We start from the raw sequence: 23,995 nt of genomic DNA, 5'->3' as shown, positions 1-23,995 counted from the left end.
CTCCCTGGTGATGATGGGGGAGGAAGGGTGAGGAGAGGGGTCATTTAGAGAAAATGGCGATGTCTAGTGGTGCAGTGTTTTTCCTCTGTGGGGGCCTGTGGGATGGTGCTGCCGAGTCTGTCACGGTCTGATTGCTCTCAGACCAGCGTTGCAGTTTACCCGCGTGCATGAGGAAGTGCAGGCAGGTCTTGAAATGCACATGCACAGTTGTGTATGAGATGATGTGCTTACTTGAGAGCGACATACAAAAGTCATATATAATCATTGTCTTCAGTCTGGAAACGCCTATGCACGAACGCACAGACCTGTTACTCTGATTTTCTTCAATTTCTGCCTTCGTCAGGGGTTTAAAGTTTGAAGGCGCAACCTCTTTGTGCACTCAGCAGGGGGTCTGAATTCCTGCTGGAGTGGTCTGAATATCAGAGCGGGATGTTGGATCCCAGCTCGATGGTGGATGGCTGTTTGGATGGTCGGGATGAAGGAGGACTCCAGTGGAAAAAAGTCCAGCAGCTCGCTCCACTGGAGACATTATTATACATAGAGACAGGAGGCTGCTCCAGGCTGAATGTGTGTGCCCGTGTGTGAGTTTTTTGTGTATTTACATTTATACCCCACTGTGCTGAAATGAAAGAGGGAGAGGGCAAGAGAGTCTGACATTGACAGAACGAGAAAGCTTTTATGACTGATGGTTGTAGGCCTGTGTGTGTGAGTTGGTTATAGACTTGCTGCCACCGGCTGAAGTATTGAAGCAGTGAGCTAAAATGAATCTTTTCTCAAGTTATTTCAGAAGAAAAGTTGAATTTAAGCCAAGAATAGAGGACTGGAACACAATGTTGAGCATTTCTGTCACATCCTATTGGCATGATTTCAATGTTTGCTCACATCAGGTGCACAAATGATAAATGTCAGTGAGTGCAGGGGATTGATGAAGACCATGGAAATGAGCATGGTCTTGGATCCCAAGACTTGAATTAATCTGCAGCAAAGTATGAACCTCTGTTGCACATTTCTCACAAACAGCGTGTGAATTGAGCAAGTATAGCACAAGAAAAGGGATTTAAAAATGTAACCTTTTTTCATGTTAATCCTAGTATTCTTTTTTTATTTGGTGATTTTATTTGATGATTTTCTATTTTTGTACTTTTATGTATTTCTTCAATTTTTTTCCCCCCATATTCTTATTCTATTACTATTCTATTTTCTTAATTGTTATTGCATTTATTGCACTTTTTCTGTGAGCTGCTGTGACAAAAAAACAAACAAACAAAAAAAAAACAAACAAAAAACAAACAAACAAAAACAACAACAACAACAACAACAACAACAACAAAAAAACGCTAAGGGGGGATCAATAAAAGAATACTCTATTTTTGTATTCCATTCTTTTAGTTTTACTTGTCGTTTCATTGATTTGGAGAGTTGAAAGCGGCCTCTTATAAACTAAACACTGCTGTTAGCTTGTAATGAGCTAGCTTGTGTGGGGCATGTAAAAGCCTTTTTCATGACAGGCCAGATGTATATGTTTTTTGTTTGGTTTTGAATGAATCTCTTGACATTCAAAAGTAAATTTTCCTGGTAAGCCTTATGCTTGCTTGTGTTAGCTTAGCCTCAGAGCTGCAGGCAGTCACTGAAGCTAAGCTAACATCAGCTTTTTATTAATTCTATTTATTTCAGTTTTAAACGCAGAACACTCAAAGTATTAAGTTATGCAGCACATCAATTTTCTGCTCAGTGTTTTTAAAAAAACGTTAAGGACCAGTTATGAACTGTTGATAACATCTCAGTGAAACACATCCATTGCTTTAGACGCACTCATTTCATCCACAATCCCTCACAAGGACACTTCTTTTGTTAATGAACTGTTGCATTACTTAGTTTTGGTGATGGCTTCCTGACATTTTTAAAATGAATTCTCAGCATTTGAATCCACGCTTCCTATAAATAATGTGAAAAATATAAACCTCCCACCCCCTCTATATGACAACACAATACATAACATATTCCTCTTGGCATCTTTTTATTCTCCATTGTAAGGCTGTCAAAACAGACATAGCAGTTTTAATTTTTAAAGCTTGTATTATCATTTTCTGTTCTTGTGTCTGCACATCGAGGTTAATGCTATAGTTTTTATTTCAAACACAGAATGAGGCTGTGTGATTAAAGACTCTAACGCATACAAAGCCTGCTGTACGGCTTGTCTTGTATTTGGGATAACAGTCTATAACATAAATTGCGCTGGAGGAGTTTTACTGAAACGAATTAGCTTTCCTCTTTGTTTGTGGGTTTTAGCTCCTGGTAACCTGTGCCTGACCTCGCTGTAACTCCCCCTCAGGCACCCTGAGCTGACTGATGCCTGACCTCCCACTAGTTCGTCTCCTGCCTCACGCCTTTTTTGTCCTTGCTTGAACCTGTCGAGTCGTCCTCGTCCCTGGGGTCAGAGTGCTGGTAGGATCTGATGTAAATCACCTTGGTACTGGCCTCTGCTGGTCTCAGGGCTTGTGATGCTGGGTTCACTTGGGGGCTGATGAGTGCAGTTTCATGTCCACTCTCCTGGCTGTGGTTTGGTCGCTAATTTGATCTGCTTCTCCAGACGCATCAATACATTTTACAACAAAGATACCTTACCATCAGTGGATGTCACAAGTCACTGAATGTTTTCTCAGAGATGGCAGGAGAAATCAAGCAGAAAAACAGATGTCAAAATGGTTATTTTTCTTCAGTAATTGAGGCTTGAACCTCATAAAACTCTCCCCTTGGAATGCCGTCTTCTCTAATGAACTGGGACCTGGAAGTGTCCAGCCATGGCATGCTGTCTGCTACATGGACTGGGAAATAGATGTAGCCATTGTGACGTCACTCACTGGTCTCTCAACTGTATATTTGAAGCATACAGGTCTGTATTTGTTTGCTGCCTTGTTAGCTTTAAGGAGGAAGAGGTGACCATTACAAATGAAGGAGAGGAAGGAGCAGTAGAGGACAAAGGGGTTTGTGTTTGACGAAACTCAGTAGCAGATGAATATGCCATTGTTTCACCCAGAGCGAGGTTCTAGCTGTGTTGGTAGCTGACCGCAGATTTTTATTCAGTGGACCACAGGTGCCAGGAGTGTTAATGGAACATGGAGGACTCAGTGCTCACTCGCACAATTCCCTGGTGAGGACGCTTTTAAGGTCACTTCGAGGTGAAAAGTGTAGTAATTTGCAGCATAAGCAGAACAGACTAGATAGAGATGGAACATATTATTTGTAAGTGTGTTTAAATTAATTGATAAATCTTCTGATTTTGGTCACTTAGATTGAGTCTTAAGTAGCAGGTCCTCATCTTGCATCACCATGTCTCTACCCTCGCACAGATGGACAAACTTCTAACATACACATTTTGTATTTAGTGAGCCGCTGCACTGCTGGTAGAAGAAGGGAGTTTTTTTCTGTTTGTAACCAACATTTTGATTGTAAGAACTTAACAAATGGAGGATTAAACTCCATGAGATTTGTGTCCTTGAAAGCCCCTGCTGCTTCAAAGTAGAGCAAAGTTAAAACCATGATGTGACAACTTGATAATGCTGAATATCCCCTTTTTCTACACACTGTACCTAGAAACGGTCTTTTATTCTCTAATGCTGACTTTGATCTTTCAGAAAAACTAGAATAGATCTTTACTTCCATACGCGGGCTGATAGATTACTTTAATGTGTAATAAACACTGGGCAAGCTGTGGAGAGCACAATTTTTGGTTCCCTAATATCTAAACAAAGTCTGTCACTTCAACACATTAATTAGATTAATTAATTACACCACAAATTAATGCGTAAAAAAAATAACGCAAGATTAACTCATTGGCTGCCAGCCATTTTCAGAGCATCTTTAACGATCTTTCAAGACCCAAATATTATTGTTTTCTATGACTTTGTTAACACCAAAACAAACAAAGAAGAGTGGACTCTCTTCTTTCATGTCTCTCTTTCTGTTTTTGATAAAAAAAACCTGACAAAACAAACTTTTTTCGATCACTTTTATCTCGGGTGCTACATCCCTTGCATCCTACATCGCTCCGCACTTTCTCTCTGAACTACAGTGACACATCCTCAGTTTAAACGTGAGTTGCCTGAACTTTACTGACTTGCAGCTTGTCGCTATATGCTCCTTGTATCCATGCTGAATTCCTTATTTGGGAACCTTAAGCAGATATGAGATTAATTACAAATCCTGTAATTAATTAGATTTTTTTTTTTAATCGCCTGACAGCACTAATCTTTACCAATAGTAGAAGTGAATGCTGTAAATAAACATGAGCACAGGCTTTTTGTTGATTCTGGAAAAAAAAGGAAAGAAAAATCCTTATTTAGGATAAAGTCCCCAAAAAGCACCAAGGACACAGGTTGCTAAGACTTGAGGTATTTCTTATTATGGGGATGTTAAGCACAAGGCTAAGTGATCACATCTTATAACATCTTCACATGATTACTAAAGATGATTTTTAGAAAAATCTACCATACTGAGAGCTTCAGAGACCAACAATAGGCTTGAAATGTGCTTATTTCTGCTGTTAAAAACTGGCATTTTAGTGGGGGTTTTTTGGGCCTTGGAGCGAGCCTCAACTGGACAAATCAAGGAACTGTGGTTCGATACACTAAAGCACTCGTTTTATTTCCAACCCCAGAGTTTGCTGCTTTGTTTGCTGAAGGATGACTTTGACGGCATCCTTTACTATAATTAAACGTCTTTGTTCAGCTGCAGTTACTTTGAGAGTTAGATTAGGTTTTTCTGTTTGAATAAGATTTGGCTATCAGTGTGTCAAATCAACAGTGTTTGGAAATCTCAAAAAGAGCCAGAAAACACTTAAATGTGGTTTTAACACAGAGTCCTGCAGATGCAAAGACTGAGGTGTAAAAGAAAGGATCAGAGAACAGAAACATCAGTCACACTGCCCAGCTCGCATTACTTTCAGGCACAAGGACAATGAGGGTTGAATCTATATTAAGGTTCAAATCTCACTGAGCTGTACTGAAAACTGGGAGGAAACAATTATCATTTCAGCACATGGAGTCTGAAAACACAACATTCAATGAAACTCTGACACTCTCTCCTCAGGATGCACACAAAGTGATTCGTTTGGGTGCAGCTCTTTAAAGCACATGATGGGATAGCAGTTTTCAATTTTACAGCCTTCTCTTCCTTGTCTTGTACTCGTCCTTATTTCTCAGCTCATGAGCACACGTGAAATTGAAAGCACTAACTGTAGCTCCTTATATAATTTCTCCATGGTTGTTTAACACAGTTTAGAAGGACTTTAATAAGCTTTGCAAAAAGGTGCCAATGACTGTAACCAGAATTAAATTTAGCCCATCATTCTCAGTAAATTAACAATCATTCTGAACAATGGCTTGTACAGAAGGCAGCTCCGTTTCTGTGTGTCTTATTTATCACTTCTGTGTTTTTGGCTCGTCTTATTTCAGGCTGAGAAATGCTGTGTGTGCCGGAGGTAGGAGTGACTGTGTAGGTGTTTGCTTTTGCTGGTGGTAATGTGCATGTGCATGGCTTGCTGCAGACATGACTGTGTGTGTGCGTGTGTGTATGTGTGTGTGTGTGGTCATGACAGAAAGAAACCTACATTATAAGCTGACACCCCTGACACAGGAGTCCTGCAGGAATTGAGCAAATCCTATTGTAAATTTGCCTACTCCATGAAGATAATTGGCTTATTCCTGTGTTAAATAGCCGCTCCTGCAGGACACGGACTGGGCTTAGCATGCTCCGTGTAGACACTGTGTCTGTTCCTTTGCTTCTCGGGGACTCAGCGCCACATTACATTCTGAATTACTGTATGACAATGATGAACTGATAGCTGCAGAGAGCAGCCCGGAGCTCTAGAGTGGGGCCAGACGTGCACAAGAGGAGTCTACAAGGGCAAAAGGCGGATTCCCTCCAGGTTCCCTGCTCTTCTTAAGTCTTTATTACTTTACTCCGGTGGCGTAATAGGTATTCAAACTTAACTTGAGTGTTTGTTTTCTGACATTTTTATCCCCACCCATACATTTCAGCACAAATATCTCTTCCTTCTATTTCTTTTAGTGTTGTTTTTATTGCGTCATTTCCAGCTGTCTCTCCCACATCAGCGCCAGTTTCAGCCTAAATAGATGGAGCAATAACACATGGAGGATATGATTCCTTGCAGATCTATTAGTGCATATGCATAATGGATTCAGTGTGACAAAGAGGTATAAAAGACATTTCCTAGACCAAACAGACAGATGTCAAAACTTCTGCTTTTGAAAAGACACTTGCTGTCAAGAGCAGTCGCGTCACCCTCTAATGTTGCTGTTGATGCTTAAACAGATTCACAACAGCAAAATATTCCCAGACCAACTCAACTTCACAAAGTAAATGCTAATTTTCCTGCAGTTTTACGGTCTTGTATTCAAGGTTAGAATGATTGAAGTGTAACCTTCTCTGATAAGAAATGAGCTTTGGTTAGTTTTGCACACAGACTTGGAGTGGGAATGTCCTCAGAGCAGGTGTGTGTCTAATAGCAGTGACCTTAGGTGACATGGGCCCCTGGAATCTGATTGGCCATCCTACATGCATCAATGGAGGATCTCAACTAGTGTTTTATTGCACCATCTCTAACAAATATCAACTTACATTCAGAACAGTTAGGCTCAACAGAGACCCATACAGTTTACTTTGAACACAGTGATCCATGGACATCAACATGTAGCCAGAGATCAGGTGTCCTGACATTCAGGTACCTGATTTGAGAGCCAGGGAAGTACACAGAGCAAAGGCTGCTGGGTAGTATTGTGTGATTCTGAAATGAATCCACTGATTTTATCATCTGATAAACTCTCAATGCTGCTTTAAACAGACTTCATTAGAAAGTGGGACCTTCTGTAAAAATTAGGCCTGGGCAACGATTAAAGCTTTTAATCGTAATTAATTGCATGATTTCCCTGATTAATCATAATTAATCGCATTGTGAAAGTGCCATAACATCTGCCATGCAAACACTAAATCAGTACTTGTTATACAGTAATAGTTAAATCACATATTTAGTGCAAATCAAATTTACAAAATGTAAATGCCAAATTAAAGCTTATTGCCACTGTCAGGGCATTAAAGTGATACTCCGAGATGGAACAAGTTGGGTCCTATCACAAGGTTTAGGGCAGAAATTACCCCTACAGCAGTGTTTTTGTGCAGCAGAAGCCCAGGGCGCTCGCACTAAACACCCCCTCCCTGCTCGTCAGACGGTTTCCTCTGCACTCAGACGGGGCCATATTTTACTTGACCAAAAACACAAATAAACGGACTCCCACTGAAAAAATCTGATATCAGTCTGCATTCACGCTTTATTTAGAGAACTTTCAGCACGTTACTTTCACACAAAAACACAGCTAAGGCTCTAGCTCTCATCGTGTCTCTTCGTCCTGGCAGACTACCTTCGCTTGTTTATATCTGGCACGCCGTGCACGTGGACTGATACACTAAGCGGCGAGCGCCTTTAAGTTCCGTGGCGTTGCCCCTCTTCTCCATGCTTGTTTTGGTCACTCATCGTGTTTTTCCGCCAATTTCACTTCCGGCTCCACCGCGGTCAGCAACAGACATTTACAAAATAAAAGCATGTGAGCAACATGCACTAATGTGCGATAAAATATTCAATGGCGTTAATAGATTGACGGGTTAACACGAAAATAATGCGTTAACTTGTCCAGCACTAGTAAAAATATAACCCAGATGCTTGATTTAGTCTTTTCACTGATCTGCTGAAATTTATGATGTTCATTTTCCCTAGAAAGAAGAAGAAAAAAAAAATCATCAGTTTCTGAATGCAGAGGCTTTTATACATTCATACATTATGTTACAAGAATGGCTTCACTCTGTGGAAGTATTGTCCTAAAATGACAGTTTCAAATGTTTCCATAACTATAGGGTGACCATGTTCTGAAACCCTAAAAGAGGACACCCCACCTGGCCTCTTGGAGATGCGGCAAAAATACCCAAAGATACTTTAGAATGACAGAGTAGCTTTATAAAGCCATACATTTATTCAAAACATTCTTTTTCTGTTTAAAGTAAAAAAGTTTCTATGATGTAAACATAGATAATGCTTAGGAAAAAATGCAATGTGGTTTCCCAAAGTTTCCAAGAACCTTTATTTGCAACTGACACATAGTTGTCAGCTTTGCAGACAGTACAAAATGCTTCTAACGGGTCATGGCCATGACGAAGAGAAAGGTACTTTTTCTGCAGTTTGTCTGAAAAAGTGCTTTTCAAATTCGGCATTTTCTATCTGAGAGCACAGTGTAGGTAGTCAAAGTATGTTTTCTGTTTTGATCCAAGAGAAGAAATGACCTGGGTCTTTTATGTCATAACACATGCAGTGTGCATTTACCACATCTTGACCGGTAGGTACATTGGAATAATGCCAGTGGCCTAGTGCAGCACATTTTTATCATTATTAATGGTCTGTAGAAAAGGCTGAGCAAAACACATACATTTTAGGGAATTTTATAAAATCCCCCCAGGCAAATTTTATGACAAAAAGGAGGACATGTCCGTGCACAGGAGGACGTATTGTCACCCTAAATATTTGTGTCAATTTCAGCTGGGGATCCAACCTATCCACAAGGAAAAAAAAAAGTCATAATGAGTGATAAAAAAGAGCACTGCAACCATAGTTAGCATTGTGATCATTCTAGGCCTGGCTGAAGATCACTCTGCAGCAGTCCTAATCAGAGTCTTTGTTGAAGTAGCAAAGTATAAGAAAAGCAGCGGGAGGATTCATAGGAGTCATTGCGCTCTCCATAACCATGAGTGTCTGCTCTAAACGAACTCAAAGATCTGTTCACCGTGGACCTTTGGGAGCTCTGACGTTTCATAGGAGCGTTAAATTTCACAGTTGTAGTTAGCTGAGGGACTGTGATGCCAGTCCTGTGGCTGCACGAGCCAGATCCCCTCTGTGAATGGCTTGGCTCCACTAACACAATGTGTCAGCTTCCATTGAAACAGTACTGTGGCTTCACTTTTTACAATGAGATTAAACAGAGGTGAGTTTGTTGTTTAATACACAGTTTTGTTTCTCTTTTGGTGCCGAAATTAAGAAAAAACTGAGTTATTAAGGATTCAATTTGAAAAAAAGAGTCATAGCTTTTTACTGTGTTTATTTTAAATGATTAAAAAAAATGTACTAAACAGTACGTAACAGTAGAAATGACTTATTGTGACAATAAGGGAAAGTTAAGTGTATGCATTAAAAAGCCTTTTCTTTTTACTTTTGCATTTGCGAGTCCAATTAGTAATTCCACTTTTAGAAAGGAACCTGCATTTCTAGTCGAGTCCAGAATGCAAGTACTCGTGCCTTTTTATCGCTCTCATAAATGCGTTTTGCTCCTTGATGTATGAACAGTGTTTTGCAGACAGTCTGCTCTGAGAACAGTCTGCACATCCAGACTTCAAAACTTCATTCCCCATGCCCTGTAAAGATCCCAATTTCTGGTTTTCAAACTCAAGTCTACATGACAGTTTCTGGTGTCTTTTGAGCTAGGATGTGGAGAAAGTGTGACTTAGCCTTACCTAAATCATTATCCACACATCACACACCATCTGGGTACCACAGCGTCACTTTGAAGATTCCTTCCTCATCAGTCCTGTGCCTAAAGGAAACATTGCAGATAAGTGAGTGTGTGTGCATGTGTGTGTGGCTCTTTTTATGCCTGTTTTAACCCCACAGTTGCTCAGTAACCGTACTAACAGCGGTTGCCTCTCTCTCTGTGCCTTGGCCTCTGGGCATCTGCTCAGTGATGAACCCGGCCCCAGCTGATCCAGCAGCTCAGACGGAGAAAAAAAAAAAAGCACCAAAATGCTCAAACCAGAAAATGAGAGATTCAGAGATGGATGAATTGTCAGAGGACGTGCAGCTGTTCCTGTCTGTGTGTGTGTCTGTGTGAGCGGAGCTAGATCGCTAGAACGGATAATTCTGGGACATGACCGAAAACTGTCTAGTTAGAGTGCATCAGGAAATGGATGAAAGGGAGAATTCCCCTCACGTGGTGGCAGGAGAGAGATGGAGCTCAAAATGCCTCGTCTGTCGCTGCTAAGTTGAACAAAGACAGCAGAGACACATCGACTGTGATACCTTCTCTTTTTTTCCCCTAAACCAATGCTCTGTCTGTGTGGAAACATGCTGGACATGCTGTGAACTGAAATGGTTGAAAGCTTCTCTTTAGAGGTTGACTGACGATATTGAGCAGATGAAATGGCAGCACCTCAGGGAAGGTTTTTGAAGCTAAAAATACAGAGGAAGAGAAATCTTTGTGGTGCTTATTTTGGTGCTAAAACATGTAAAAGAGTATCATAATATTTGATTGTTTTAGACAAAGTGAGCTCTCTTCTCTGACTCCCTCCTGGTGCAGAGTAACACGCGTACAGGTGTGTGCGCATCTGTGCATTTCCCCAGCCTCTCTACAATCACACGGGGGTGAGCTGCGGAGTGTGAGGTTCATCAGTAGTGTAATTAATGTTACGCGGTTCAGTTGTCACGCGTGATATTTCAGCGTGGAGATCTACTTGAAAAGGCTTTTTGATGAATGGCCAATTAGAGGCAAACTCCTCAAGCCTGGTGGCTGACTGATCTCTTTTTAATGGCGCTCCTGTTTCTTTGATAAAACGCAAAATGAATCATCGATACCGCGGGCTCCAAGGAGCAGCGCACTCATGATTTAATTGTAATTTGGTGTGTAGCTGCAGTTTGGGGTCGAGGGTATGCCTGTGTGTGTTTAAGAGAGCACTTCTGTGGTAATGGTGGTCAGCCCTGGTCACACTCTGGTGCACATGGCTGCGTTTTAGATGTATTATATTTAATTCACTGCTTATGTATGTGCATCTTTTCTCCTCTATCTGCATTGATCTGTTCTGCTTACATTCGGGCGCAGTGTATGGCTGTGTGTGCTCAAAACATAACTAATACGCTCCCTTTGTCTGATGTTTCTGTTGGAGTGCTATTAAAGCACACTTCAATTAGGCTGGGCGAGTTTCTCCTTCCATAAAATCCATGCTCCAGCTTCACTGCTGACTTTCTGAGGCTTTAATCAAAAACATCTCGTTTTAAATGCATAATTAATGCAACAGACATGAAGAGAAGAGAGGCTTAAACGTTCAAAGAAACACAAAGTGACTTTTCTTCTTTATTTGCCAGATTCTCCAAAGATGGCCGAGATGTATTTGCAGTTTCTCAGGAGGGGGTGTCATGGCAGGGGAGGGGGGTTATTTGAAGAGAAGCTGTGAAAACACACCGTGTAACAATCTGAGCATGCAGCTAGCATCTCCAAACCAAAGAGCCCACCAGGAGCTTGTGGACCACCCAACGGGCTGCAAAGATCTTTTCTACGCCTTTTATTTGTGCTGCAGTGTTTTACCCACCGCTCAGCCACCGGAGGTTTCTCTGCTTGGCTGAGCAAACAGAACAGGTTCAGAATGAGGTGATTAGTGTTGTCAAAATGTCACTGCATCCCCCTGCTGATTTGGAAGGTTGGGACAATAATCTTCTAACGTGCTGCATGAAACTGTACCAACCTGCCTGCAGATAGCACACACTCAGCGAGGCCTGTGCTTCTCATATTTATGTGCACCCTCCCTGGTGTCTCTCTCCCAGCTCGGCCGCACAATGTGACGCGTCTGCTAGCTGAAATTGCAAAGCAGACCTTTCGCTCTCAGTCACAATGGAGGCTTGCTTGGCAGGTAGGCACTCGGGGAGATACAGAGGGAATCTTATTTTGTGGATTTAGACTTCATAAACATCATTATCATCTCCCCGACCTTGAGTTGCTGCGCTGTTCAGCGGCGACCCCAATTTTGTCAGGAACCTTGAATGGTGATGCACGCGGTCTCTTGGGCAATCGAGTCAACAAAAAGGAATTTTCCGTAGTGAAATGTGTGTGTATGCATGTCGGCATGTGTGTTATGTGTGTCAGAGGGAACGTGCGCTGACTCAGTAATCCCCCCACCCCACCCCCTGCTGACTAGAATCGTCAGCATCTTTTGCTCCAAACAAAGTTTTCTGAGAGTGCCTCTGCCAGATTTAAACTATGTCGAACATTAGTGTAACAGCCCACGCTCTGTGAATACAGATTTGTTCTTGAGTGCACGCCAAATGGCCTCTATATTTTATGAGCCTTCTCTCTACTAACACACCGTCTTGAGACTAATTATCATGGTCGCACTCAAACACAAAGCTCGTTTATTATTGCATTGACATCACATTTGTTTTGGCTTGGCCTACATGGCAGGGACTTCACAGCACTATGATGCTGGATTCACGCTTTGAGCCTGACTGAGCGCAGTTTGGACAGAGGGTCTGTTCATGTTGTGTTGAACAATGTGTCAGGCAGGAAGGTTGTTCTTCACCGTCGTGTCTTTTGTACCTCTCTTTCAGTGCACTGCTTCCTTCTCTCTTTCCTATGTGCTCGGCTTCTGCACACTATGTGAGTTGCTCACTGGGGAGTCAGACTGGATTCTTGGGAAGCAGTTTCCTCTGTTGGTCCTGGCCTAGAAATGCCTCGTACTCTTTTATTATTGTAATACTTTTCCTCCCAGCATATTGTATCCGTACACTGATTTCAGCTATTTTTACACATGCTGCAGGACTATTAATAAAAGCCAGAGCAATGTTGTCTGAAAATGGAAGTGCTGCATGAAAGAAAAAGTTAGAAATTTAAAGGATCTTCTCGTAATTGATGTACAATTTTCTTTTACACATACTTTTCTTACTTTCTAATAGAGTGTACGCCTAAAAAGTAAAGTGATGCACAACATCATTTTCTTCTCTCAGCATAAGGCAATTTACCAATCTACTGAAGCTTCAACCAATCATTTAACATGCCAACTTACTCCTGTCAAGGGTCACACATTCTCTAGAGCCTTTCCCAGCATGCACTGGGCAAAAGGCAGAAAAAAATCCTGGGCAGGATGCCAGTCAATCGCAGGGTGAGAACAGGGAGACAAGCACTCAAACACATCAATCCACAGATGATTGAGGCAGAGTTTAAAGCAGCGTGCTTTCAACAGAGTCCTTAAAAACACTGTTTTTGTTGGTTTAATGTGTCAATGGATTTCACATTCAGGGCCTAAAACATGGAAACAATGCATTAACACAAAATCTCTAACCAAGAGGTGGGCCTGGCCTGTTTGAATCACTCAGCAGCTTCATTGTAGCCCCTCTCATCAGCAGTTTACCATCACAGGTTGGCTGCTTGTTTTTTTGGCCACTCAGGATTCAAAGGTTTTACTACCCCACATATAAAAACATGTTTCATCATGTATCCAACTAGAAGTATTCTTTTCTTTCTCAGACGACAAACTTTGTTCAAGACTTGAAAAAGTAATGGCACGTTAATCATTGCAGGATGTTAATCCTGGATGTAAGTGGGATCAGATAACAGCTCTCCTGTGATCTCGTGGGAAAGCAGATGCAAACAAAACAGAGACAAATCCTGAACAATAGTGAGATTATGCAAGAAACACTTAGTTTTCACCTCCGCTGCTCAGTAAAAAGTGTGGGTGAGACGTTACCTGTTAGCTTTTTTTTTAGAAGCATGCTAATAAATGTTAGCCTGAGGGAGAATTAAGTGCTAATAGTTAATTCAAGCCACTGTGAAGAGCTCAGTCTACTTGACTCTGACTGTAATTGGCTGTTAAGTTTGTACCCTCATCAGGATTACATGGATTCTAATTACCAATTGTTTATGCAAGTTAGAACCCTGACATGGTGAGCAAGACCCCGAAGGAAAGCAGAGGTGTCCTTTCTCCTTTTTTTTTCAAGTAAAACAATATTTATGATCTTTACTTTCCCAGCTGCAAATTTATGATGCAAAAATATTGATTTTAGGACAATTTTATTAGATTTGTTGATTCATTTATGGAGTTAAAAATCATTCAGTCAAGCCCCAATGGTCTGTATCATTAAGTTTTACAAATTCAAAACAAACTGAAAGTTTCATTTGGAATAAAAATTAGACAAAGTGAATGAGAAAGCAGCAACAGTAACAATGATATCTCTGTCCTCATTCAGCTCTTCTTCTTCTTCCTATCTTTTCTTCTTTCTCTTGTTCTTCCTCCTCCTCTGGGGGCTTTAGGCCTGACACCATTAAAAATACATGAGGCAGATGTCAAACTTTTAACATGGCTTTTGTTATCACTAACCCTTAAAGCCTGATTCACTCTACTCTGTTCTCTTCTATTTATCTTAGTCTGATCTTGAAGGTTGGAAATTAGGAAAAGTGAATTACACATGAATGTTTTTGCAACAGTGAGTGTAAAGATGAAATTGCCAGTTGATTTGACAAGATGTGTGTGATCAGGGTCGTCTCAAGCTTCACTTTCTGCCGTTGAGAGTTAATAAATGCAGAAAACATATCCCACTTGTCATAGCTATCCTCCAATCACATCCTCTGCCTCTCAGTTTTTCAGTATGTTTTGCTCATCACTCCTCATTGTCTCTTTGTAAACTTATTAGCAATTAGCCTGGAGCCTGGGCGCCAAACATATAAAATTTATGTGCTGCTAAATAAGCAATTCGAACTCAAGTTGTCTGACTAACCAGTTAGTCATGGTTTTGACCAATCAAAATTGAGTTTTTAACTCAGACAGGTAATGCCATTTCACCCAGACTGAAAATCATGAATATCAAACATTTTTGAAATCGACTCTGATGAGGTTGAAGGGGTGGGGGGGGGGTTGAAATTGTATCTTCAAACTCTCACATGAATGGAAATCTTTGGTGGACATCAAGGGTCTGAATCAGGCTGTACTCTTAAATGGTGAAATTTTCATCAAAGAGCAAAGAGACTGAAAAAAATCTGGTTGACTAAAAGGCAAGATCTACTGATAGATTTTTTTAAAAAAAGTTATAGCCCCTTTGAAGATAAGATTATCTGATATGGACCTGGTTCAATAATTTCACATAATTTTCAGACTCTTATCTAACCATTAGCTTTTTATGAGCTGATCCAACCCTGATTGGCATTTCCTCTGAGTTTATCTGCTCTTGTTGAATCTTACATCTTTAAGACCTTTAGAAGTACACAGAGTTTAATAATCCACCATCATTACTCAGGCTTCCTCTGATCCAATCACCCATGGTTTGTGAAAACACCTGTGTGGATGTTTAGGGTCACATGGGCTAATGCTGCTGAGCAAAATATCATTGTTATCACTCAGTGCCACCAACAGCTGAATTAAAATCTAACACACTCTGACAGATCTATTCCTGTCAGCACAAGGGTTGGTGACTACCATCACGCCAATAATAAGTTTAATCTTGTGTAAAGGTCAAACAATGCAAATTGCATCTAAAGGGTACAACCAAGCCTCCATCTCCACATCCTCCTCCTCCTCTTTTTAAAACATTCAAAAAGCTTCATAGGAAACAATAATGAGACACAGGATAACCAAGGTCCAAACTCTCAACACTTTTAAACTCTCAACACTTTTAAACTCCAACCATTTTTTTCTCTTTGCACCAGAGGCTGCTGCTGACCTTGCAGGTGGAACAAGTGAGTAATGATTTTTCTTTTTAATGTTTCATTGGTTAGATGAGTTTGTGGGAATGGATGTTTTTGCAGTGGACAGCCTTTCTTTTGATAAACTTGCAGCAAAAATATAGTAAATAAAAGAAGAAACTCAATTAAACTAATTTGAAAATAAATAAAGTTTGGGTAACTTTCAGCTTTGCAGCTTTTGGCTCATATCACAAATTTTCAGTGCACACTGAGGGATGCTTTATCTTATTTTCATCCTTACATATGATTTGTAAATGACAAAATAGGCACTTTTTTGAACTGCTATAACCTGCCGACTCCTCCTCCCTTACCATGTGAACCGTAAACCCTCTCCCTAGCTCCTCTTATGCTGTGTATGAACAAAGGAGGGACATATGTATGGCCACTGGTGTTTGTTCTGTTCCCCAGCCTTTTTTGATGCTGCTCCTCCTGCCTTTGCTTTTTCTGTGTTTGCACATAAAAGGGGAGGTGTGCTCTCACCGCCTCAGGCTTTGGCATTCCATATATGCAAGAGGAAGGGCAAGGGGTTCTTAGTACAGAGGCAGACTGCCAAATCTAAATTGTTACAAGAAAAAAATAAGGTGCATGATTACTGTAAATATTAAATTTTTGGCATTAAAAAACACCTTTATGGATAGAAAGAGATGTTTTGGCCTGATAAATACTTTAAATTTCCTTTTAAGACAAATAAAATGTGCCTTTCTTTGTTTCATATTGACAGACATGCCAGCTAGTTCAGCTGTTTGATAGATCTCAGCTTCCCTGCAGCTCCCTGCTGTTTCGAACCATGAATGACACTTCACACGAGGCCCGCAGCATGCATTACTTCCTCTATAGCACAGCAGGAGCAGATTGCTCTATAGCTGACATCCCTTCTTATCCACTGGTAAATAAATCACAGGTGTATCCAGGCAGTAATTAGCTCTTATAATGTACTTGATGACAAAGGTGTTTGCTAACCTGTTGCCAACAGCAGTTTTGCTTGAGGTACTTTTAATGGTGGGAGCCTGTGCTCTGATTCTGTTTGACGGCCACGCTGCTGACGTTTCGCTCACTCCCACAAATCCACTCATTAATTTTATGGCCATTTATGTTTGATCACTCTCCAAATAATAATAACAAAATCTTTGTCCTTGATATGGCAGTTTAATGCCTATAAGGTCTCTGTAATAACTTTAACTCCAAAGAGGAGTGCCCTGATTATCCATGATACAGTCGGATTTAATATAATAATTCTAAGAGGTGTGGTAAAATTTACATTGATGACAAAGAAAAAATTATATATCTTTAATTTAAGACAAAAGGATAACAATACTACAACCCAAATAATGACAATGACAACCACTTAGTCAACATTTTTTCCTTTTTCTGTGCACTGTGACTTCAATAATACACCAAATAACTGTTCAGTTACAGCAAAGAAACTTCAGGTCTTTCACAATACAGATAGTGATGTTGGAGGCAGCTAATCAAATATAATGCCTGAACTCATCAGCCTCCAACCTTCGACTGTTTGTCACTGTTTGCAGTCTGACTCCCATGAACTTACAGATACCTAGATACCTAGAAGATACCTAATTATAGAAATTATTCAAAGATGTATTATCTTTAGCAGAGTGTCATTGAGTTCAGGAGCATTGAGCACATCTTGCCATAAACAACCATGCTCTTATAATTGCTCATAGATGATGCCCCTCATACCTCATATATAAATAGAAACTCTACACAGTCCTGCACCAACAGATATGACATTGTTACCCAGAATCTGTGGCCAGACACTACTTAACCACCAACTACAGGAGTGAAACTCTAAATTTGACCTTGGCACTTCATCATTAGTTTGATTTTGAGCGTCACTTTGGATAATCCAGATGCTTCAAGACAAAGATAGCAACAAATATTCTCATTTAAACCCTCTAAAACAATGGACGCATCTGGGTCTTGCTGACAAGCTGTCGAAACCCCATTTGAACGAAAAATGATCTTAAACATAGAAGGTTTTGACATGCTCTCTGAACAAAGTGACATCTATTTTTTTCTGATTGTGACCAGACCCTGACTAATTCAGGCCTGTCACTATAGCAAGTTTTCATTTGTGCTGCAAATGAAAAAAAAAATTTTTTTTAGTTTATTTAACAAAACAAGTATATCATGCTTTTATTTAATGATATTGATTTAGAATAGGGGCTGCAAGGTGGCACAACGGTTTGCGCTGCAGCCTCACAGCAAGGAGGCTACCGGTTTGATTCTCAGCCTTCATTTGTGGGTTCTCTCCGGGTTCTCTGGCTTCCTCCCACAGTCCAAAAACATGTTCATCAGGTTAATGAACACTCTAAATTATCTGTGTGAGGGTGTGCGTGAAAGGTTGTCTGTCCATGTGTCAGCCCTGTGATTGACTGGCGACCAGTCCAGGGTGTACCACGCCTCTCACCCAATGTCAGCTGGGATAGGCTCCAGCCACCCGCGACCCTGAACAGGATAAACAGTTCAGACAATGAATGAATGAATAATTTAGAATTGAGAATCTTTTTCTGATAGTGTTGCTTTTCTTTGGGTCATATATGGACATTTGTATTTAGCTCAGTCTGTTTTGTAACCAAAAAAACAAAACCAAATAAACTTCTAATGGAAGCTTCAAGTTAACAAAACAAAACAAACAAACAAACAAACAAAAAACTCTTTAAACTGTGTGAAGAATAACTCCAAGGCGTCTTATAAATACTTTAACAAGAATCAATAGGTGTTATGTGACCTCCATAACTGAGTGGATACTGCCCAAGCTGTCTACAGTTAAAAGTTGAATGTTTCCTAAAACTATAATTTTAAACAGAGATAGAAACGGTCTATAAAGCTGCTCTGAATATGTCACCAGCCCTTCTCTTCCTCAAGCTTCAGAGTGTCATGTTGACATGTTTTCAATTGTTGATTCATTCCTGTGTGCGACGCACTCTAACATATTCTACCGTCCCACTTTTGTCACCTTCTCTTTACATACATCTCACAGATACACAGTGACACATGCAATATGGCAAATGTCAGCACAGACTAAAGAATACTGGTGAAGCTGATACTCCAATCTGTGGGTGCACACACATTCATAGTCAATCACAAGCCTAGAGTGCATCCCTCTCCCTCAACGTGTGGGAGAAACAGCTGGAGATAAAGTTCATGTGCAGAGGTGTGTGTATGTGCGTGTTCTGGTGTGACACATCTGGGTAAGCGACACAGGGGGGTCCTGACTGATACGGGCTGAGCAGGAGCCTGTTCCTGTTGTGCTCTGTCACGTCGAGGCTCCTTCCACATGCCTGCCTCCCACCGTCTGCTCCACGCTCCCGCTAGCTGTTAGGTAATCTGATGCCAGAGTGTGTGCATGTGCAAGTGTGCTGATACCACAACAGTCTTGCATGGTTAAAAGAACTAGAGTCATTTCATGTGGCCTCGTACATGTGTGTGTGTGACATGACACTGAGGGAAAGATGGAGGGTGAGAGATTAAAAGGACACGACACAAGGGCGTGAGAGGAGGAGCGGCTTTATATCTTTGCTCATGAAATGGATGGTGAGTTTGGATGATGAACGAGGGCGCTGGTGCAGCGGTGCGTGACCCTGGTGATGACATGGAAGGCCTTGGTGAACACAACAATTTCCATTTTGTGTTAAAAAACCTTTCTGTTTTTTTTTTTTTTTTCCGTACCATGTGCTTCAAGGTTAGCTAACATACTAAACCTAGTGTGTGTATGTGTGTGTGTGTGTGCTGAAACTTGACTTTTCCTGGTCAGTATGTTTGCCTGTTAGGTGTAGGTGTGTGTAGGTGTGTTTGTGGGCTCCCAGTGGGATTGTATTTCAGTCAGTCAAGCCTGACAGATAACATCCCACCGTGCTCGTCACATCTATTATTGAGGGGACGGGAAATTGATCGGCTCTAACGGTGAATGTAACACGGCCTCAGTTCCTCTTTCCCCTCTGTGCTGCTGTTGTACTGCTGTGTTTGCTGCCTTGTTTGGTCCTCCATCCTTTCTGCTCGTTGTCTGACTCCACGCTGCTCTTGTTCCAGTCCTTCTTTTACTTTTGGCCTCTTGTCTGTGCTTTCATTTCCCAACCTCCGTGCCTGTCCTACTTCTTCCACAGCTTTCTTTTCTCTTTGAATTCAGATTTTACTTTGCCCGTCCTTCTCTCAAACCTCATTCTTTTGGAAACTTTTAGATGTCAGCGACCGTGCCGTCTTTGTTTCTCCATTGGCAGCATAATTTGACTCGTTGCTTTCTGGCAAGCTCTTCTTCTGTTGAAGTTGTTGTTCCACAGTGTATCAACACAACCGACTCCTCTTTTCCCTCTGCTTGCACAAGCGAGTTAGAGCCCTTTTCACCCCCCTGTCTTCCCTCCCTTGTGTTCTCTCCTCATCTCCCCTCTCTCCTCATCATGGCTCACCTTTGATCACTCACTCTGGGAACTCTTCATCGCACAAAGTCAAGTGTTTTATCTTTGTTGTGTGACAATTCAACTCTGGATGAGACCACGTGCTGCCAGCCAACACGGCTGTTTTTGCCCTGAATACGCTCTGCAGAGGAGAAGAAAGCCTAATTTGAGCTCAATTCATCATGGCAAGATTGCCCTGCATTTATTGATAATTGCTTTTTTCCGTTTAAAGGGACGGCGTTTAAACCGTCAGTCGTGTAAACATGAGAGATGCAGCTGTTGCCGCAATTAACTTCTCACTTTCCCTAATGAAAGGATTAATCCGCCAGCAAATCTCTCGGCTTCCTTTCAAATGCCAAGCCTCCATTCAGCATGCTGCCAGGGGAAGAAAGGGGGCCCATGTCGAAACAAAATGGGACTATCTATAACTAGAGCCAAAAGTCACATTCATCTGCTCAGCCTGGTGTCACATCATCAAGCTTCCTTTACTGCTGCCGAACAAGAGAGACCCTCAACCAACTGCTGTTTGATGATTTCCTGAATGCAGCTTCTGCAGGCGTCTGTTCTCCTCCACCACCACCACCACCACCACCCCAAACCCCCATCCCCGCCTTTTCCTTCCCTTTGGATCGAGAGCTTCTGCGATCAGCCCCCCCCCTGAAAACACGCCATCGCCTCTTGTCAGAAGCCTTCAGAATGGACGACAGCGAGCTAGAGTTGAAAGCTAGAAAGTGAAAAGCTGTCTTCCTGTTGGCATAAGACGCGTCTGGGCAGCCAACAGTGAATGACAGCCTGTTGAGAATGAAGCAGAGCTTAGGCAAAACCTTTGAAGCCATTGATCGTTTGCATTGATCATTTTTTTTCCTCTCCTCTTAACACAGAGACAGAGGGACAGGTGGGGAGATGACCAGATATGAACCGTGACAAACGCCAATCATCCTTTCCTTTCTGGTTCGACTATTGATTAGAAAGAGGAAGTGCTCCTTGTCACAGTCATCGTTTATCAAAGCCCTGCAGTCAGATGTTCCTTTAGATTGTGAAGAGTCGAATTAAAGTCAATCTCTTCAACACCGGGCTTTGCAAACAAAGTGAGAGCCATGAACTTTAACTTCTGATTGCAAAGAGCTCTTGAATAAATTAACACACTTGAAAGTCGAACACTAATTCTCTCATCAAATTAGAGGAGATGTTGAATTTTTTTTTTTTTAATCAAATATAATATATTTTTTCCACTTCTGTTCCAGCTTTAACCCAATGTTCTAGATGCTGTTAATGAGTAACTGAACAGCCAGCACCACCAGCTGCTTCACAAAGGGACCAGCCCTCTTGACTTCTACCAAGTCCGCCGCTTGTAGAGCCTAGAATGAACCAGAGAGAAAAACTGTACTTTTAAGGAGTTTTCTGACTTACTTTATTCAACTTATTCCTGCGGTTTAATGGGAGGTTGATCGGCTGCCTTTATGTGCACTGTTACTTTTCAGTACCGGAGTTTTTGCCCTTTTTTGTGCCACTGGATTTGACCCATTAATGACATGAGTAGTCTCTGTGTTTTTGAGAGATACCTGGTGAGAGGGTTGGTGACTTTTTTCAGCTGCCAAACAGGAAACAAGCCCCACCATGTTTCTATTTTTCAACAAGACAGACGTCAAAGTGGGATCAAGACAAGCACTTTGCAAACTGCCGTCTGTCTTTCTTTTATGCTTCACAATCAGTGGCCCATTCTCCATCTGTTCGGTGGGAAACATGCAATCATCATACATGTGAACAGCTTAGCACTTTACAGCTCTATCATGTCTCACTGCCGCTTTACTATCCTCAAAAACCCCACTGGCTGTTGCAGCACTTGCTCCTCTTTGTTCTTTACGTTATGTATCCTTGATTTAACAAAGATTTAATCTTTGTCTGTGTTTATGAAGAGGAATTGGTGTGTTGCTAATCAGAGCCTTTCCCAGCAAATCTAACTTCATATCATTTGTGATCCATGGTCGAATACTTGACTTAAGTGTGTGATATCAAATTGCTCCATATGTGCATATTAATGTTCTCTGAGAGAGCCAAGAGCGTACAAAAATAACTCATTAAGATCTGTATTAGTTTGGCCTGCCACTCGAGCATGTGTAGAGGGATGATTCACAGGAAAGAAAGCAGACTGAGACTGATGGTCACGCAGAGAGCAGCTGTATGAAAGTATCAAAAGGTTAAATGGTAAATGGACTGCTCTTACAAAGCACCTTCCTGGTCTTACAGACACTCAAAGAGCCTCGCACTATACATGCCACATCCACCCTTTTCAATGCACACAGACATACACTGATGATGAAGGCTGCTGCGCAACATGTGAAATGACCGTGAGGATCAAATCGGACTCACTGTCAGGTATTCACACACAGAGCGGCTAAACCTTTGGGAGCTCAGTGCTTTGCCAGGGTTACGTCCGTATTAGAGCTGCAGAGGGTGAAATCCAGGTGTGAATGACAGCGTGTCGGTTTAAGGGGTTTCCTTGTTCAACGTAACTTTTCCACAGTGTGCAGAATTTGGAAAATTTAGCAATGTAGCTAACCTCTCCTGTCAGTGAAGTGACATCAGTCATCAAATCACAGAAGCTCCTGTGCTTCATGAAAAGTACAATCTTCTTTTTGTCAAGTTTTTGAAGTCTTTTCTGCTCAACAACCATCACTCACTTCTTCTGGATGTGCATGGCTTACAGTTTGTCTCTTCTCTTCTACTGTAGAAACATGGTGGTTTACAACATAAGGATCTCTATATTCAGACGATTATACAACATCTTACATACATACAAATGACTACTTTTTTCCATTTCTACAAAGTCTCTTCTGCCAAAGACTGCTTAATGCCACACACTTTACATTTAAAGGTAGAGTTTGTAGGATTTTACTAAAAAAATAAAATATCAACCCTGTACAGGAAAAATTCTGCCCAATCATCACTTCTAGGCCTCTTTTCATGAGTGTCAGTGTCTGTATCTGCCTCAACCCCCTCCTTTGTCTTTATGTTGATTTTTTGTTGTATCGGGTTATGTCTGGTTGGAAAGTAAGCATGGTTAAATCAACCACAGAGCGTCCAGTGGGAAAGTGACTTTCTGTGTTGATGAACGGCAGTGGAAGCTAATAGAGCTGCCTTAATAGTGGATGTAGCACAGGGGAAGAAAGACCCAACCAAAGTGAAATGAAACACCAAACAGATATAACATTTTCCTTTATGAGGGTGAAGTTTGGCTTGACTTTCACTCACTATCACTTGGAAACTTTGAGAGCAGCACAGGACGAAGAGCGACACAAGTTGGCTTTCTGCCAACCAGATATGTGTTAAATACCCATGATTGGTTTGTGCTAACATGCCAAGTCAAGTTCATGGCTCTCAAGTCTCTCCCATGTAGAAATGTGATGCTACAGGTGGTTGCTGGGCTAGAGGATGTGTTCACGTAGTCATAGTCGGAGGCTGTGGGTGTGTGCTGCCGCTGGCACTGACCCAAGAAGGAGGAGCCCAGTTTGAATGTTGTATTTGCTAACAAGTAATGACAATTCCTGCAGACCTTACTTTCAACAGTGGGTTATTTAACCAGTTTAGTGACTGTACTGTAGCTATAAGTCCAATTTCATTTAACTACACAAAACATCATGATTCAAAATGTTGCTCCATCTCCATTAGTTGACTTTTCTCTAAGGAACTAAACAATCTTAAAAAAAACACATAAGAGGAACAAAAAGATAACCTGACATCATTACTCATACATTTAAAACACCAAAAATCACAAAGCAAGACCCTTCTTGTTAATTTTTAAAGCTTCATGTCAGTGGAGTGTGTGTGGTGCAGGAGTGACAGTGTGATATTGACCTTCTACTTTTCAGACAGCAGCTGCTTTTAAGAAACTCCTGATAACGTTGGATCTTGCCAGTCTACTGATGGTCTCACATGGCCGGTAGCATACCATTAAACACTTTTAAAACGTCCATCACTTCTTCACTTTTACAAACTGTGTTATTGTCTTTCTTTTTCATGCAGTCTTTG

At 41.3% G+C, this 23,995-nt stretch overlaps 1 protein-coding gene across 4 annotated transcripts in view; it reads left to right on the top strand.

Annotated features, from left to right (window-relative positions):
• cdh24b (cadherin 24, type 2b) overlaps window positions 1–23,995 on the top strand; it is a 296,244-nt gene that overhangs the window by 47,684 nt on the left and 224,565 nt on the right. For 2 of the 4 annotated variants that reach the window (XM_074687943.1, XM_074687941.1), the window contains exon 2: window positions 15,516–15,545. The exons of the other annotated variants lie outside the window; for them this stretch is intronic. The gene's annotated coding sequence lies outside the window, so the exon portion shown is untranslated. The remainder of the gene's footprint in view (window positions 1–15,515; window positions 15,546–23,995) is intronic. 4 annotated transcript variants of the gene reach the window in all.

This window comes from Halichoeres trimaculatus, unplaced genomic scaffold (assembly GCF_033239565.1).
Source record: "Halichoeres trimaculatus isolate MK-OKI-2021-1 unplaced genomic scaffold, fHalTri1.1 fHalTri1_scaffold_15, whole genome shotgun sequence".
Lineage (NCBI taxonomy): Eukaryota > Metazoa > Chordata > Actinopteri > Labriformes > Labridae > Halichoeres > Halichoeres trimaculatus.
This window is presented reverse-complemented; position numbering and strand designations above follow the sequence as displayed.